Source organism: Mizuhopecten yessoensis, unplaced genomic scaffold, assembly GCF_002113885.1.
Source record: "Mizuhopecten yessoensis strain PY_sf001 unplaced genomic scaffold, ASM211388v2 scaffold4939, whole genome shotgun sequence".
NCBI classification, from domain to species: domain Eukaryota; kingdom Metazoa; phylum Mollusca; class Bivalvia; order Pectinida; family Pectinidae; genus Mizuhopecten; species Mizuhopecten yessoensis.
In genome coordinates, this window is record NW_018405797.1 from 8,415 (window position 1) to 16,674 (window position 8,260).

The 8,260-nt window shown below is 45.0% G+C and overlaps 1 long non-coding RNA gene across 1 annotated transcript in view; it reads left to right on the plus strand.

The window, feature by feature from the left end:
- Window positions 1-7,231: 7,231 nt before the first annotated feature.
- LOC110450030 overlaps window positions 7,232-8,260 on the plus strand; it is a 14,608-nt gene continuing 13,579 nt past the window's right edge. The window contains exon 1 of the long non-coding RNA XR_002462925.1: window positions 7,232-7,292. This is a non-coding gene — a long non-coding RNA (uncharacterized LOC110450030). The remainder of the gene's footprint in view (window positions 7,293-8,260) is intronic.

Below are 8,260 nucleotides of genomic sequence, written 5' to 3' on the forward strand. Positions count from 1 at the left end.
TTCTGTGGCTTTTCAAAGAAAACGGTATAAGGGTGTATTCAAACATGAAATAATTTGGATTCATTATAGTCTAATCCGATCCAACATCATATATGTACATGTTTAAACCAGTTTACAAAAAAATCTTTGGAGAAGGAAAAGAAAGTCGGTATATTTAATTTTCGCGTATTTGTTTCCTCTGAACTGTGTGTACTACTATAACAATTTAGTCAGATCTACATAATCAAAGGTAGTTAACTATTACATTACGACCCTACATTTTAAGTTCTGCTACACATTTTGTATTAAAAACAATTATCATAATCCTTTTTATCCCCCGCTTTCACCGAAACGGGTGATATTAATTTGGGTTTGTCCGTCCGTCTGTCTGTCTGTCTGTCACGCTTCGTTTCCGTGCAATAACTACAACAAATGTTAACGGATTTCCTTCAACCTTGGTCACAATGTTAAATGCCTTAAGGGCTCGGCCAAGTTCTATGACCACTTTCAGCGGACTTTATTTGGCGTAGTTATGGCCCCTGGAATGACGAAAAACATCATTATCTGCTGCGTTTCTGTTCATTAACTCTCGCAAATATTATCGGATTGTCTTCAAACTTAGTAACAGGGTTCAACGCATTAAGGGCTCGGCCAAGTTTGACAACCATTTTAATCGGACTTCATTTGGCGGAGTTATGACCCCTTGATTGACGAAAAACGTCATTATCTGCAGTTTCCGTTTTAATAACTCTAGCAAATATCAGCCAAATTCCTTCAAACTTGATAACAATGTTTGTTTTCCTCTGTCTTTCCACCCATCTCCGGCACTCTTTGATTTTCGTGTGATAATTGCTATATTGTTCAGATGTTTCAACCAAATTCCGTATGCACATCCGACTCATACTAAGTTTGCCAACCGATGTGAGTTGTGCATATTTACGGATAATTAATGAGGTATAGGGCTTTTTTTCCCTTCAAGTTTCAAGCTATACATTATGTCTCAACAGCACGATACTCACATGTTTAAACCTAACCACAATAACGTTAACCTATGTCGTGAATTCGGTGTGTGTTAGTTCACACCGTCACAACAAGTAGTTGGAACTGCTCTCAGCTCCTGAAATCAAGTAACACGGTGGAGGAAAATCACTCACGTGTTGTATGTTCAATGTCAAGATGTAAGAGACCGCGCCGAGATGTCACATCCAGGTTGTCGGCGCGGTTATCGGTCTAAGGGAGATAACTCTACCCAAAATTCACCACACTCTTCCCCGTTTTATAAAGGCCCCCTATTGAGTTTGGAAGCTGCTGATCAGGAATCACGAGGTGGTCTTTCTTGAAGTAGCAGATCCTCTGGTGTTGTTCAAGATGCTGGAGATGATTGTTCTCTGGTGGATTTGGACAAGGTCGGGTCACCTCTTAAGCATGGCAGGAACACAGTTTCACCGTGCCCAGTAGTGGAAGTTCGGGCCTATTCTTCATAGATCTAATTCTGTTGATGGGCTTAACTTAAAAGTGCCCTCCTCCAAGGTACAGGACCATTAAATATATAAACTTTATGGTTGACATAGGCATACTGTGCCCAATTGCCAGGTACTCAGACATGTAACGTATTTGGATATGTCTGATGGTGTCAAAAGTGGAAGAATGCCCTCCACTTGTATGCTGACTGTGACAGGGAGTTGATAACACAGTCACACCCCTGAGCAGATAACCGCTCAAGTGACCGATCCCTCACAGTTTCCGGTGACGGTTGATCAGGAAACCACTCTGTCTCTACAGGCCCGGAGGCTGCCTGGGAGGCAGAGAATCGTCTCTTTCTGAACCTCCGTATTGATAGCTGACTTAAATAGAGCTTTTGATTAAAAGCTGTCTCCCAGCTGTACATTGTGATCCCATTTACCTGGGTCACAAAAATACTAAGGGATTTTTACTGTCCTTGCTCTTATTACTAAACCTAAGAACACAGCAGTGCCGTGTAATTTATCTTCCATTAAACTACTGCCTAGTCATCCCCACACTAGTCTAATAAACTTTTGGGATGCTCTAGTCTACCAAGCTGTGCCGGTGAGTACCCCACCCGAGTGGGATACAGCGCTATCGCTATCAGATTGCTCCGCGACAGTTGAGCGACCGTGGCCAGGCTTCTATAATAGCAGCCCCTGTCCTTGGCAGGGTTTCCCGCCATAGCCTCGGGGAGCGCCTAACTCAAACAGTTCCCTGGCCCCTGCGAACGCGTTCTTTTGCATATGATATATTCAACTACCAGCGGCTCAGTAGATAAAAGGACTTCGACATGTATTTTAAGTATCTTTTTCCAGTTTGGTTCCGGTAGACGGGATAAGGAACGGTCATTGTCACCGATTACACCATCATTGACGAAATGGATCTTAAGGACACCCACTTTGTTTCCATATTTGTTCTGTTGTCCTCCCTGGGCTAACCCAAACACCGCATGTAACTCCTGGTCATCCATTTCTTCCTTGACGTTATCTGATGACGTCACATTTGGTTTGAAACATTTGATGATGGCGGGAACACAAGTTTCCGTTACCTCTTCCCCGTCAAATGGAAATGAGGCAGATTTTGGTGTTACCGCCTCATCTCCTTCAATTTTGAGCCCCACTGTTTGTGGTACATGTATATGCTTAATTTGGCGAGGACCAGGAGTATGGGCCTTGTATGTCAGTGGTACTATACTGTCCACGTCCTCCTCAAACCGTTCACAGTTAGCTCCCGCGGGTGACTGTTTAGTGGCTCTGCCGAGACCATCACTGGCCTCTAGTTCTCTCTGGGAACTTCATCCATCTCATTATAGACAGTAGCTTCCCTGGGAAGTTGATGGATCGCCTCTATTGACTCGGTAACCCTGTTGTCCCCATAGGTACCCTGGCCTTTCTCAGGAACCATGTCTGCTGTATAACAGCTGCGGGCTTCTCTGTGGAGATGGGATATCACCTCTACATGTTCTTTCTGTCATTCTGTCATTATGACGGACTTGGCAGTGTTATTCATCACTCTCATTATGGATTGTTGGGCACCGGGAGGCACTACCAAACCGGCAAGCATGACTCCCCCGGGATGTTGTGTGGGTTGAATCCTGGACGTACCCCATTAGGTCTAGCCCAGTCCAACGGACAGTGCCCTATAGTGTTGGGTGGTTAGGTTACATTTTGTACTACCTTGACAGTTGGCGATGTCCTCTGCTCCTCCAACCGCGGTGTTATAGATATTGCCTGGTTACCAATGAACAGGACGCCCGCATCTAGGTCGATGACACAGCTGTTCCTCGACAGTAAATCCACTCCTAACAACATGTCGTCCATGATGGGGGCCTCACATACGGTCCAAGGTACTTCAGTGTTCCCTATTCCGATATGTAGGTCTTTTATTTCCCACACTATCTCCACATTGCCAGTAAAACCCCGGAGCCTCACTTGCTTCCCAAGCACTAGTGGACCCTCGAGCTTATCTAACAGCTCCCACTAAATCAGCGTCATAGTGGCTGCTGTATCCACGACAGCTTGAATCAGAGTCCCATTCAATGTGAGTGGTATGGTAATGCTACTGCCATCTGATACTGCCAGCTTCACCTCCCTCAAAGGTTGGACATCCTTTCTAGGCGTGGGGGATGGAGACCTTGACCTCTCTGTCGTGCCTCTATATGGTTTTGGGAACGCTGATGGAGACCTTGGACGGTACGCCTGGGTATTCCGTCCACTGTCGTTACCCAAACTGGCGGAACCGTTGTTCCCTCTCCCCGTTTCCCAGGAACCCCGGCCAGGTTGACCTCGACCTGATGACCCTGTGCCAGGTGATTCCCCCTGATATCTGGGTGAGCAGTTACGGTTTCGCGGAGGACCTTGTTCCGCGTATGGCAACCTATCTCGGGGTCAACCGTCGTACCTATTACGCCCGTTATCCTGTGGCGGACGAGGGTAATGAGCCCTATCGCGATAGAGGCCCGGTGTCCTGTCACGATAATCCGGTGATCGGTTCCCCCCATAGTTTTGAGGGAAACCTCGGTCGCGTTCCGGAGAGCGGTAGTCGCCCCGAGGTGGAGGGGAGTACGGACGGGCAGACTCACCGCCTGCACTAAGCCGGGCCAGGTATTTCTTAAGCTCCTGTAGTTGATCTTTTGAGAACTTTACAGGGTCCTCCTCTACTTTGTCACCCCCAACTTAGTGCCCTCTGCAAACTTCACCTGCCAACTTGGAAAATGTAGCGCGCGAGAACCAAACAGAGCGCGCTGATTGGCTACCGAGGCCTTTATGTATTTCAGAGCTTTGTGAACCGTCTTCGGATTCTTCTCCATGGCTCTCTGCGCCGCCATCTTCTAACGACAGCCTTTGAGGAATGCCTCTGTAGCGATCTAATTTCTGGTTGTGGTGTCTGCATGCGCAAAAGCATCTCCAGTTATGGTCTGAATACGCTGAGCAAACTCCGCTAAACTTTCATTCTCCTCTTGCTTAGTTAAGTTTAGCTCTATGCAGGCCACCACTGGGACGTCCTTTTCGCTAAACCGTTCCTTCATCTTTTTCTTTAGTTTTGCGAACCCAAGAGTGCGCGGGAGTGTATCGGCGTACTCCAACGCATCACCCACCAGACAATCGAAAAACCGTTTTTTGATCCTACGGTCCGACCATTTGTTATCTTTAATACTTCTGGTGAATTTAAGAGCGAATGGCTCCCATCGCTCTTCAACTTGTGTCGTTGAGGACTTCTACTCCTTTGACGATGCCTCTGGTAGTCGTCGGAGGAGTCCCCTGAATCCATATCGCTGTTCCCTTCCCCATCACTGGAGAATTCGGGGTCAGATTCGTCCTCTCCGACGAATCATCACGTCTACGTCTGTAGGCGCACGGCGCGTTCCTTGTGATTGGCGCGCATGTCGCTCACCGGGGATGATATGCGTACGCCTTGCAGGACGTTCGTTGTCCGACCTGTCGCGAGTCCGTCTGTTTCTTCCATCATCGCGGGTAGCACGCTGTTGTAGGTTCGCCACGAGTTACTGCGCTTGCTAAGGGCACCCCCGCGCTAGCACCAGCAACGGCTGAACGCAGACCATGAGCCGGAGTAGTATGCTGTTCTATTTTACCCTGATTTTGCCCTAACTGAATGTCCATGTACCCCAACAGGGGATAGTTACCTATCCCGCCATTGGTGTACTGCAGCCTATTACCTGGGGGTAAATTACCCCCCCCCCCCTCCATAGTGGCTGTGAAGGGTCATATCCCCCAGGATAATTCCCCCATCCCTGCTTGTGAAGCGTCAAACTAGGCTTAACATCTTCCAACAGGAATTCAGCCTCCTTTTCATTGTCCGATGATAGGCATGACAAGGGCAGACTCATTTCCTCCTTCAACTTTTGGGGCAGATTCTAGCTTAAAGCCCCACTTAGAAGCAATGGGTGCACTGATGCCTCCAGTAGTCCATGTTGACACATGTGGACCCAGATCTAGACCCCTTACATACCTCCCATCCTTCGGTTTAGCTTGGAAAGTAGGTTCAAAACCGGACTCTTTCTGTTAAGGAGGCAATGCCTGAGGGTCGGAGTATGATTCACCCTCAGGTCGCATGGAGGTAGATTCAATTGTACCTCTACACCCCCCCCCCCCCCCCCCCCCCCCCACACACACATATTGACCAGCTATTTATTTGTGGCCCCCTGACTGACATACTGACCACCATTAGGTGTAGTCAGTAGCATAGTGGCAGGAGTAGAGGTCTTTTTTGGAGGCGAGGCAGTTCGAGCCGCCATGCCCTCTGACTTTTTAAGAGCCTCTGTCTCCAATGTCAGCATTAATTCCCTAAACTGGACCTGTAGCTCTTTAAATTGATGCTTCATGTCCATACATTCGTCCTCCTGCCTATTGAGCCTTTCTGCCTGTGATGAGGTCGACTGGGTTGGTGAATGCGCCTCCACAGGAGACGTGACCCTTATACCTGTGATGAGGTCGACTGGGTTGGTGAATGCGCCTCCACAGGAGCAGTGACCCTTATACCCGTGACGACACCATCACATAGCCATTGCTGCCATTTTTCCATGCCAACTCTAGAGCTTGAGACAAGATTTTGTAGGGTGAGGTCGCCCTCATCTCTCATCTCAATGATTTTTTTGCCGTTGTAGGGCCTAAACCCTCCAACGTGCACAGCTCAACTTCTGTGGCTGAGCGTACATTTATGGCAGCCATGACAAAATATCAAAAAGGTCCAACAAAGAAATAAGTCAACACACTTAATTAAAGAATTACAAAATTATGCACAATGACAGTATACTAACGTTACTACAAGTAGACACGTGTATCTGTCCCGTACAAAATTCAAACGATTACAATTACGATTTACAGTTTACAAAATAATTTCTAATTACTAAAATAACTAATTTCTAACCTTATGTAATATTAACCTAACTAAATATATAATAATTTCCCTACAATATAAAAATAATATTCCTAATTCTAACGATACTCAAGTCTCGCCTGTCATACGTATTCCGCCAATATGGGCGGCCCAGTATACAGGCGAATGGAGTTCGTACAAAGTAACAAATAACGTAAGTTAAATTAAATATAAATATTAGAACGGCATTGAACACCGCCGACTCTGAATTACCCCGAATAAATAATTAAATAAACAATAATAAACTAGTAGAACTGTCCCAAATTCTCTCACTCGTAATTCGCGCACTGGTCACAATGGCCAGCGCACGTGGCGAGCGAGAGGGGACCAGCAAGGTAAAATAGATATCTGAAAAAAAAATGACAAAATTTGTAATAGGGCGAATAGCGCGAGTTGTATCGCACTTATGACACCAATTGTTTGAATTCGGTGTGTGTTAGTTCACACCGTCACAGCAAGTAGTTGGAACTGCTCTCAGCTCCTGAAATCAAGTGTTCAATGTCAAGATGCAAGAGACCGCGCCGAGATGTCACATCCAGGTTGTCGACCGCGCCGAGATGTCACATCCAGGTTGTCGGCGTGGTTATCGGTCTAAGGGAGATAACTCTACCCAAAATTCACCACACCTACCATATGTCCTGCAAGCGGGGGATATAAATTCCACGAATTTGCTTGTTTCTTGATAATTTGGTGCTTATACTTTACCATGCTAAACGTTAATCATATATTGATGCAATTCGTTACAGATTTTTGGTAAACTCTAACGGGCTTGTGAAGTACACGCTACAACGTATCGGAAATTCCACTGATACTATTTTTAAACTAACACCTGTACAGTGACGTCATACATCACGACCGTCTACAGTGGCCTATGGACAACAAAATGTTATGAGCGTAGATAATGCAAGTTGGTGAGTTTATTTTTGATACAATTTGGTAACATCAAGGACTAAGATCCGTGGTAACATGCACTATGTGTTTGTGTAGGACATTTATAATGTGCGAAAACACATCAATTTTTATACATTTTTACTGGAAATATTCGACAAACGCCAAAGTACGGATCACCGTGACAATTTCCCATTTCTCGAAATGCTCCCGTTAAAAAGCGCCTGTCAATACACATCATATATTATAGGTGTATTGACGAGGCTACTACCTGTGGTTAAGGTATACTCTAATCATAACCTGATAATAAATTCATATGTTTTTTTCAAAAACATTTGGAAGATACAAACCCAGCAAATAATGGCGCAGCAATACATTTATTTTCTTCCTGGTTGCAAACATCAATCCTGTTCGTTTGAGTAGGCAGGGTGCATGCACATACCTGAAATGTTCTTATAAAATATTCAAAATTACGTATACATTTGATAGTGCAGGTTCCTGTTAGAAGGCCCTAAGTTATTTGCATCATGGACCACAGACTGAATGGCAAGAAGTTGTAGTTGCAGTTTTGTCAGGTTTCTAGTAAAACCATTAAAATAATTTAAGTTGCATTACTTGTTACACGTCTTAAAATGCCCCAAAATACATTTGGTTTTATTTCTCTGTCTATGTGCATATATTTTTCAGCCTGAAGGACATAATCCTACTAAAAATGAACAGGAGTTATTTCCCCTTATTTCGGTTTTACATTGTTACAGAATTAAATTAGATTATCCAAGTCGATAATTGTATATATATTAATCATATTATCATTATTCTTATACATTATAAATAATAGAAAATGCACGATAGCACAGGATTTCACTGCTTAGGTAAAAATAAAATGTTGTTTCCGCTAACCCTACCTACCATAGATTTTTGTGCCTAACCCTAAAGTTTTTATTGGCGTTTTTAGCTCACCTGGCCCGAAGGGCCAAGTGAGCTTATCCCA